The sequence below is a fragment of the Pongo pygmaeus genome, chromosome 4 (genome assembly GCF_028885625.2).
Source record: "Pongo pygmaeus isolate AG05252 chromosome 4, NHGRI_mPonPyg2-v2.0_pri, whole genome shotgun sequence".
NCBI lineage: Eukaryota > Metazoa > Chordata > Mammalia > Primates > Hominidae > Pongo > Pongo pygmaeus.
The window spans coordinates 162,559,343-162,569,495 of record NC_072377.2 but is presented as its reverse complement, the minus strand read 5'-3'; the positions used below and the strand labels follow the sequence as shown (position 1 = coordinate 162,569,495).

Sequence of the window (10,153 nt, the reverse complement as noted above, 5' to 3'; positions counted from 1 at the left end):
ATTTCCTTGGAGCATGGCTAGGCACGGTGGCTCATGCCTGTAATCCCAACACTTTGGGAGGTTGAGGTGGACAAATTGCTTGAACCCAGGAGTTTGAGACCAGCCTGGACAATGTGGCAAGATCCTGTCTCTCCCCCTCCCTCCAAAAAAAAGAAAACCAAAAAAAAAAACAACAACAACAAAACCCGAAAACAAAAACCCAGAATCTTGAACAGATCCCACAACTTCCCAGGTAGAAAAATATTCTAGTATTTGTGTTCAAGATTGGTTAGCAGGCGCAGTGGCTTATGCCTGTAATCTCAGCACTTTGGGAGGCAGAGGCAGGTGGATCACTTGAGGGAGGCCAAGAGTTCAAGACCAGCCTGGCCAACATGATGAAACACTGTCTCCACTAAAAATACAAAAGTTAGCTGGGTGTGGTGGCATATGCTTCTAATCCCAACTACTCGGGAGGCTGAGACAGAGAATCACTTGAACCTGGGAGGCGGAGGCTGCAGTGAACCGAGATTGCACCACTGCACTGCAGCCTGGGCGACAGAGGGAAACTCCATCCCCCGCCCCTGCCAAAAAAAAGAGAGAAAAGAAAAGAATCTGGCTGTGGTTTGAAACATAAACAAAGGTGAAGAAAACCTGGAGGTGGCTAGGCTACTGAGAACTTATTTTGTTATTTCAGATGCAATACTGATTAAAAGGAAGAGATGGATAAAGAAGAAAAAAAGACAGAAGAAAAGAAAGAAAGAAAAAGAGAAAGAAAGAAACAGAGAGACAGAGAGAAAGAAAAGAATAGAATAGAATTTGGTGTCCATAAAATGTTTTGAGGCCCTATATCACGAAGAACTCTAATACTTTTTAGAAAAGGCAATGTATTAAGACATCTTGATATAATATAAAGATATTATTGTTGATACAGAGACAGAATCATATTCACTGAAGTGTAAATTTCACCACATAGCTATGAGTTACAGGGCTGCATATAGAGGGGCCCATAATCATTTGGTCCTGAAAGGGTCATACGTTGGTAGAGAGATTGATGCAGGCAGATATTTCAATTTAATTTTTTCCAGTGACTGGGCTGGCTTATCGAATAAAAGAATTTGAATTCTTCATGCCCATCTAAAAATGGAATCTGGAATGTGAATTGACTTTCTGATTTGGCTTATACTATTAGTCATTCCCATGCATTAAAAATTAAAGGTAGAAGAAAATCTAATAAATAATTCATGATTTTTTTTGCTTGGGAAGAATTATTTCCTAATCTGAGTTCAATGATAGCTTTCATTTTAGCAATAGGAAAAAAAGTGCATGACAAATACTACTACTCATGCTTGATTTTTATTACTCATTCTGGTTACTTGAGTAACAAAAGAGGTTCCTTAAACACTCATACACAGAATTTCCCCTGTAGATATTTCAGGCATAGTTTTCTTCTGTTGCATAGTAGTCTGTGAAGAACGTTAAATTAGGAAGAGAATTCAAAGAATTTCAAAGACTGAGCAACATCACATCACTGACATATTTACACTACTTAAGGAAACCTTTTTCTTCTTCCTTTTTTCAACCTGCTTTCTTAGGTTGAAAAAGAAATCTTTTTTATCCATGATATTTTGTTTTTGAAGATTACTGCCTGTGTACACATTTTTAGGCAAAATCTCAGCAACTCCTGGCCTATTGGATTTGACTCATTGTGGATATAATCCAAAAGTTACCTTCGTTTTTAAGTTACTATATTTGTAAATAACAATTCTGTAAATATAGAATCTCAGGATGAGTAAATGTAATATAAATCAGAACCTAGATAGAGTAACATTATCTACATATCTATATATCTATATAAGCATAAACCACATGTCTTCACTCTCTAACTATATTTAGGCTGTATCTTACATGTCTGAAGTTGAACATCATCTTTTCCATCTAACATTCGTTTTGGTCAGATTTATTTTAATTTTCCCAGTCAACCAGGTTTGACAATTTAGAATAATTACTGGCTGTTCTTCATTCTCCAAAAATAATGGTCAACATATTGTGTGTTTATTCAGTTCCAAATTATATGTTAAGCCTTTACATAAAATATTTTATAAACTCACAAAAATTATTTTAAGTATGCACTGTTATTCACATTTTATAACTGGGGAAACAGTCTTGTAGGGATTAAGTGACTTACCGAAGGTCACATAGTGGGGGAGCCAGGATAGGAAGCCGGGAATGCAATGCAAGAGCTTATGTGCTTAACTCATTTTTCTATTCTACCTCTCGATAACACCATCATATTGATCTATAGATTCATTTATTCATTCATCCGTTAATTGATTCATTCATTCCACAAACACTTTTTTAAAAAATTTTACTTTCCATTGCAACAAAATCCACATTCGACACAAATGCTTCTTAAGCAATCATTTACAAATCAGAGACTGTAGACAGTGCTAGGAATTGATCAAGACAAGGTCCTTGCTCTAACAATTGAGGTAGCAAATTACATTAACGAAAAATTGAAGCCTGATATAAGTGTTTTAGGAATGTTGTTTCTGTTCCTTTTTCCATAAATTTGGATGCTTTTACCTGCAAATAACTGAAAACCTCACTAATGAAATCTTAAACACTATGGAAATTTAATATCATATAGATAAATTTAGTTTGTTAATTTCAGGACCTCTTCAGGGGCTCAGTGATGTCATTAAAAATTGGAACACTTTTAGTTCTTCTGTTTCACTATCCATAGCATATCAGAGAGATCTGTCCTCATGCTCACAAAATGGCTGCTGTGGTAGCAACCAGCAAGTTCTCACATTACAGCATTTATCACATTACAGCATTTAAAACAGAAAGGAAAGAGATAAACACAAAAGAGTGCTCTTTTTATATCTGCTTTCTCTTTTATTAGGGAAATTTTTTTTTCACCAGAAGCATCCAACAGACTGCTCCTTATGTCTCAGTGGACAAAACTTGAGTCACATGCCCACCTCCATAGCAATTTCTGACAAAAGGGAACAGTACTTGGCACAATGCCTTCTAAACAAAATCAGAGTTCTGTTAGCAATGAAAAGTGTGGAAGGATGCCTAGCAGGTAGGCAACAATGGCCCTATCCCTCTTCCAATATGAGTGCCAAAACAGAGGTATATAGAAAGTGCTGTGAAAGCGTAAAGAAATGTTATACTCTGCCTAGGATAACCAGAGATAGCATTTTAGAGAATGTGACATTTAAGCTGGGGCCTTAAAGGATAGGTAAGAGTTTATCAGGTAAAGGACAAATATCTCAGAAATCAGGGCTGAGTGGACCTTAAAAAGTGTTTAGTACAAATTCCATTCAACACTTGCATTTCCTTCATAGTCATTTCCAAATCTGACATATTCCTTTCTATGGCCTCCAGCCAACTCAGAGCCATTTAATGCCTAGTCTCCTTGCTTTGACCAACAGTGATTAGACATGCTTAGGAGATCCAAGATAATATAAATACAAGAACCACATTTTTGCTAGCTGATTAAATGCTCTTTTGATCAAAAGAGATAACAAAAGACATAATAGAAACACTGCATAGGGCCTCAAATATCTTTTCCTTTTCCAGATACCTTTCTCCCTCTTCTCATCCTTCTCTTTTATTAACTATGTTATTCTTTTATTTTAGGGAATGCCAACACTGAAAAACTACAACTTACTTTGATTTTTCTGGTAGCACTGTAATAAAAATGTAGGACACCATGTGATAGAGACAAGAGCTCCACTTGCTCTTTATTCAGTATTAAAACTGTATTCATTATTCTTTTTTGTGTAACAAATTATCCCAAAACTTGGTAGCTTAAAACAAAAATAGTCCAGGCACGATGGCTCATGCCTGTAATCCCAACACTTTGGGAGGCTGATGGGGGTGGATTACCTGAGGTCAGGAGTTTAAGACCAGCCTGGTCAACATGGTTAAACACTGTCTCTACCAAAAATACAAAAATTAGCCGGGTGTGGTGGCACGTGCTTGTAGTCCCAGCTACTCTGGAGACTGAGGCAGGAGAATTGCTTGAACCTGGGAGGCGGAGGTTGCAGTGAGCTGAGATTGTGCCATTGCACTCCAGCTTGGGCAACAGAGTGAGACTCCATCTCAAAAAAACAAAAACAAAAACAAACCAAAAAACCAAAAATAAACATTTATTGGCTGGGCACGGTAGCTCATACCTGCAATCCCGGCACTTTGGGAGGCCAAGGCGAGTGGATCACCTGAGGTCAGGAGTTCAAGACCAGCCTCGCCAACATGGTGAAACCTTGTCTGTACTAGAAATACAAAAATTAGCCAGGTGTGGTAGTGCAAGCCTATAATCCCACCTACTTGGGAGGCTGAGGCAGGAGAATCACTTGAACCCAGGAGGCAGAGGTTGCAGTGAGCTGAGATTGCGCCACTGCACTCCAGCCTGGGTGACAGAGTGCGACTCTGACTCAATAAAATAAAATAGGCTGGGCGTGGTGGCTCACACCTGTAATCCCAGCACTTTGGGAGTCCAAAGTGGGCGGATCATCTGAGATCAGGAGTTGGAGACCAGTCTGGCCAACATGGTGAAACTCTGTCTCCATTAAAAATACAAAAATTAGCATGTGTGGTGGTGGGTGCCTGTAATCCCAGCTACTTGGGAGGCTGAGGCAGGAGAATCACTTGAACCTGGTTCACTGCAACCAAGATCACGCCATTGAACTCCAGCCTGGGCAACACAGCATGACTCTGTCTCAAAAAATAAAAAAGAATGACAATAAAATAAAATAAAATAAACATTTATCATCTCATACAGTTTCTGTAATTCAGGAATTCAGGAGTAGCTTAGCTGGGTGGCTTTGGCTCAGGGTTTCTCATAAGGTTGTAATTAAGATGTCCGCTGGCCTTCCATGACCTGCAGGCATGACTGGGGCTAGAGTATCTGCGTCCAATATGATCACTCTGATGGCTGTTGGCAGAGGCTGCCGTCCTCTCCATGTGACCTCTTTATAGGGTACCTGAGGTATTCTAAACAGGCAGGTTAAAGTAGCAGAGAAAACATGGATTGTTAGAGGCTGGTAGGATAACTAGATCGCTATATAAAATGAACTTGGATCCCAATTTTGTATCATATATAAAGGAAAACAGAATATAGATTAAAGATCTAAATATAAAAGGTAAAATTATAGAAGTAATAGAAAAAATATTAAAGAATGTCTTTGAGAACTTGGCATGGGAAAGGATTTCTTAAACAAGATCCTAAAAGCACAAAATATAAGGTGAAAAAATGATGAATTTGACCACATTAAGAATTTCTGTACAACAGAGGATATCAAAAACATGTTAACAGATGGGTCACAGACAAGAAGATATTTGCAATGTTTGAATATCTGTAATAAATAAGAGACTCTTGCAAATCAACATATAAAAAGCAGGAAACACAAAAATTAAATTGTATGTGATTTGAATGTAAGTAAACATCACAGATAGGGAAAGCTAAAAGACTAAGTTTGTTTTATTTTATTATTTTTGTTTTGAGACAGGGTCTCACTGTTACTCAGGCTGTAGTGCGTTGGCTTGATTTTGGCTCACTGCAACTTCCGCCTCCTGGGCTCAAGGGATCCTACCACCTCAGCCTCCTGAGTAGCTGGGACTACAGGCTCGCCACCACGCCCGGCTATTTTTCTTTTATTTATTTATTTATTTATTTATTTATTTATTTTTGGTATTTGTTGTATAGCTGGAGTTTCACCATCTTGTCCAGCCTGGTCTCGAACTCCGACTTCAAGGAATCTACCCGCCCTGGCCTCTCAAAGTGCTGGGATTACAGGCATGGGCAGCAGCACCCAGCCTAAAAGACTAAGTTTATGAAGAGGTGCTCAACCTATCCAATCATCAGAGAAGTGCAAATTATTAAAAAAAAAACACCAGACACTTCTATGTACCAATAAGATTGGCAAAACTTAATTGAGTTAAACCACGTGCTGGTATGGGAGTGGGAAAAGGCAAATCCTCCTGTGCTGCTATTAGGAATCTAAAGAAGAATAGCCATGTAGCAGTGAATCTGTCCTGTAGTGAAAGTGTATGTGCATGCCCATGACACAGCAATCCCACTCGTAGGTAGATCTCCTGAGAAACTGTCAAACAAGTTTATAGGGCACATGTCCTTGACAATGCTGCTTCTAGTAAGAGCTCACTGGAGGCACCCTAGGGATCCATTATTAGAGGAAAGGAGAAGTAAAAATTGAGCTTCATAAAGACAGAAAGCACTACTCAGGAGGACGAGGCAGAAGAATCGCTTGAGCCCGGGAGGCGGAGGTTGCAGTGAGCTGAGATTACGCCACTGCACTCCAGCCTGTGTGACAGAGTGAGCATCTGTATCAAAAAAATAAAAATAAAAAAAGAAAGCAGATTAGTGATTTCTAGGGACACGGGTGGGGTGAGGAGTAAGGAGGAATGAGGACTACTAATGGATTTGAGGTTTCCTCTTGGGATCGTGAAATGCTCTGGAATCAGATAGTGGTGATTGTTTGACAATGCTGTAAACATACAAAAAACCACTAACTTGTACAATTAAAAACAAAGCTAGGCCTGCTGTGGTGGCTTATGTGTGTAATCCCAGCACTTTGGGAGGCCGAGGCAGGTGGATCACCTGAGGTCAGGAGTTTGAGACCAGCCTGGCCAACATGGCAAAACCCAGTCTCTACTAAAAATATAAAAAATTAGCTGGGCCTGGTAGAGGGCTCCTATAATCCTAGCTACTCAGGAGGCTGAGGCAGGAGAACGCTTGAACCCGGGAGGCAGAGGTTGCAGTGAGCCGAGATCGCGCCACTATACTCCAGCCTGGGCCACAGAGTGAGACTCTATCTCAAAAAACAAAAAAATAAATAAAATAAATAAATAAACTAAAAAAAAGTAATGAACATACCCACTGTAGAAAAATACAGATAAGAAAAAAAAATGTGGAAAAGATAAGAAACAGATTGTATACATCTAAGAGGATATGGGTAAATTAAAACACAAATACATACATCCACCAAATACTGTATTCACTCAGTGATACACATGTAACTGACACATATTAAGCATATTAAAATGGGTGCCTGGAGCATGAGGGTGAGGGAGAGTAGAATTAGAATAGGAACAGAAATGGTAAATGGAGGGAAAAATCATAAAATAAAATAATAAAATAAAACAGGAATGGGGATTGTAAAGCACAACAATGGTTCATCCAAAGATATCCATATACTAATGCTAGGAAGGTGTGAATACATTACCTTACTAGCAAAAGGGATTCCACAGCTGGGATTAAGATAAGGATTTTAAGATAGGAGGGCTATTGTGGATTATCTTGGTGGGTCTAATACAGTCACAATTGCCTTAAAAGGTGGAAAATGGAAATAGATGGGCCAAAGCAGGAAATGCAGGGATGGAAACAGGGGTCAGTCAGAGTGATGAAATTGTTGGCTTTGAAGAAGCAAAAGGTCCATGAGCCACGCAGCCTCTAGAAACTAAAAGTCAAGGAACAGATTGTTCCCTCGAGCCTCTAGAGGGTAAGTTGTCTTGTGGATACCTTGGTTTTAGATCCATAAAGACCATTTCGAACGTCTCACCTTCAGAACTGTAAGATAATACATTTGTGGTATTCTAAGCCACTACATTTTGGTAATTTGCCACAATAGCAATAAGAAACTAGTACAAGAACTTGTGCAGACCAAAGAAAATGCTCTGTTGAAACTGTTGAAAATGATTAACTCAATTCTCTGCACCGGAAGTCCAAAAAGAAAAAAAAAAAGTCCCTCTACCCTCGAAAATTAGCCTTAGGGAGAATTAGCCCTTCCCCACCACACACACACACAAATTAGAATTGATTAATACCTCGTTTGTTCTAAGAATTAGCACGTAGTGGCAATTATAACCCCAAATTTCTTAAATATAACTTTAATTAAATTAATTTCATAATGTTTTAAGGATACAAAATATCCCTTTTCCACCAATTACTCTGAATTGGTTCCTATTTGTATTCATCTTCATGGGCTGCTATACGGAAATACTGCAGGCGGGGTGGTTTAAACAACAGAAATTAATTTTTTCACTGAAGGTCTGGCAGGATTGGTTTCTAAAGAGGGCTCCCTTTCTGGTTTTTAGATGTCTGCCTTCTCACAGTGTCTTCACATGGCCTTTCCTTGGTGCATATTGGGGTTGCGGGGAGGAGAGCTGGAGTTTCATTTTAAAAGACACGAATCCTATCAGGGCCCTATCCTTATGACCTCATTTTAACCTTAATTATTTCCTTCGAGGTCTCATCTCCAAATACAGCCACACTGGGGGTTAGGGTTTCAGCATATGAATTTTGGGAGGAAACATTCAGTCCATAACGCTGATTTAATAAGATCACATTAAGAACCTTCTTAGGAGACGTTGTTGTGACTTTGGACAGTTTTCATATGAATTTAAGATTTCTTTGTAAAAAGGTAAGTTGTATAAGAGAAGAAGCCTCATTTGTCCTAGTCACTGTTGTATTCTTAGAGCCTAATACAGGGCTTGACACATTCTAGGGGTTCAGTAAACATTAACTGAATGAATAAATGAATAAATCAGTGAATGGAAACTCTCTTCCCGGCCTTAGTAATTGAGATTGTGCAGTCATAAGAAAGAACTAATCCCAGAATTCTTTGCTGCACATTTCTATTAAGAAAGAGAAAGAAGAAAACAGAATGTATTAGTTTCCTAGGGCTTCTGTAACAAAGTACCAGAAACTGGGTGGCTTAAAATGACAGAAATTCACTCTCCCAGAGTTCTGGAGATCAGCAGTTTGAAATCAAGGTGTAGACAGGCTGGCTCTTTCCGGAGGCTCTGAGGAAAAGTGCATTCAATGCCTCTTTCCTAACTTCTGGTGGCTCCTGGCAATTCTTGGCATTCTTTGGCTCATAGTAGATACATCACTCCGATCTCTGCTTCCATCTTTACATGACCTTTTCTGCTGTATCCTCTCTTCTTCTTATAAGGACACCAAACATTGGCTTTAGTGTCCACTCAAATCCAGTATAAGCCCATCTGGATTCTTAAATAATTACATCTCCAGAGACCCTATTTCAAATAAGGTCATATTCTAATCTTCTGGGTATGAATTTCTGGGGATGGTACTCAACCCACTACAAGGAATCAGATGAAAATGATTATTGCAGGTAGGTTTCCATCTTAACTACAGAAATAAATGAATAATAACTCCTGCTATAACTTATGTAAATCACCAAGGAAGCCTTTACTGAAGTATATACCTTATGTTATTGAACAATTATTATTGATGCCCTTCCATGAAGGATGAGAGAAGACAGCAAAAATCTGGTCGGGCGTGGTGGCTCACACCTGTAATCCCAGCACTTTGGGAGGCCGAGGCAAGCGGATCATGAGGTCAGGAGTATGAGACCAGCCTGGCCAATATGGTGAAACCCGGTCTCTACTAAAAATACAAAAATTATCCAGATGTGGTGGCATTTGCCTGTAATTCCAGCTACTTGGGAGGCTGAGGCAGGAGAATCACTGGTACATGGTAAGCGGAGGCCGCAGTGAGCAGAGATCGTGCCACTGCACTCCAGCCTGGGCCACAGAGCAAGACTCTGTCTCAAATAAATAAATAAATAAATCAAATAAAAATTAGAAAGGAAGACTTTGATAAACTAAAAAAATTAATTAAGTTTCCACTTTAAGAAATGACAAAAAGAAGAGACAAAGTAGAATGAAGAACTAAAGACCACAGCAGAAATCAACAAAAAGAAAACTGCAAAACAATAGAGAAAAGTAGTGGAATTTATAGTTGATTCCTTGAAAAGATCTATGAAATTGATAACATTTTAGCCAAATGACCAAGAAAAAAAGAGAGAAGACAGAAATTGCCAAAATTGGGAATAAAAGAGGAGGCATTCTGAACCCTACAGAAATTAAACGGCTTATAAAGGAATATTTTGAACAACCTTATGCCAACAATTTGTCACCTTAGATGAAAGGGGCAAATTCATAAACAGAAATGATCAAAGTAGACTCAAAAAGAAATTATAAAATTTGCATAGATATATATCAGTGAAAAATGTTAAAATATTTACTAAATTATTTTAAAATTTTCTACAAAGAAAAATCTAGGCCTGGATGGTTTTACTGGGAACAGTATCAACATCTAAATAATTAGTAATACCAATCT

The 10,153-nt window shown here is 38.6% G+C and overlaps 1 protein-coding gene across 2 annotated transcripts in view; it reads right to left on the bottom strand.

Annotated features, from left to right (window-relative positions):
- THG1L (tRNA-histidine guanylyltransferase 1 like) overlaps nt 1-10,153 on the bottom strand; it is a 43,000-nt gene that overhangs the window by 26,708 nt on the left and 6,139 nt on the right. The gene's annotated exons all lie outside the window — the stretch shown is intronic.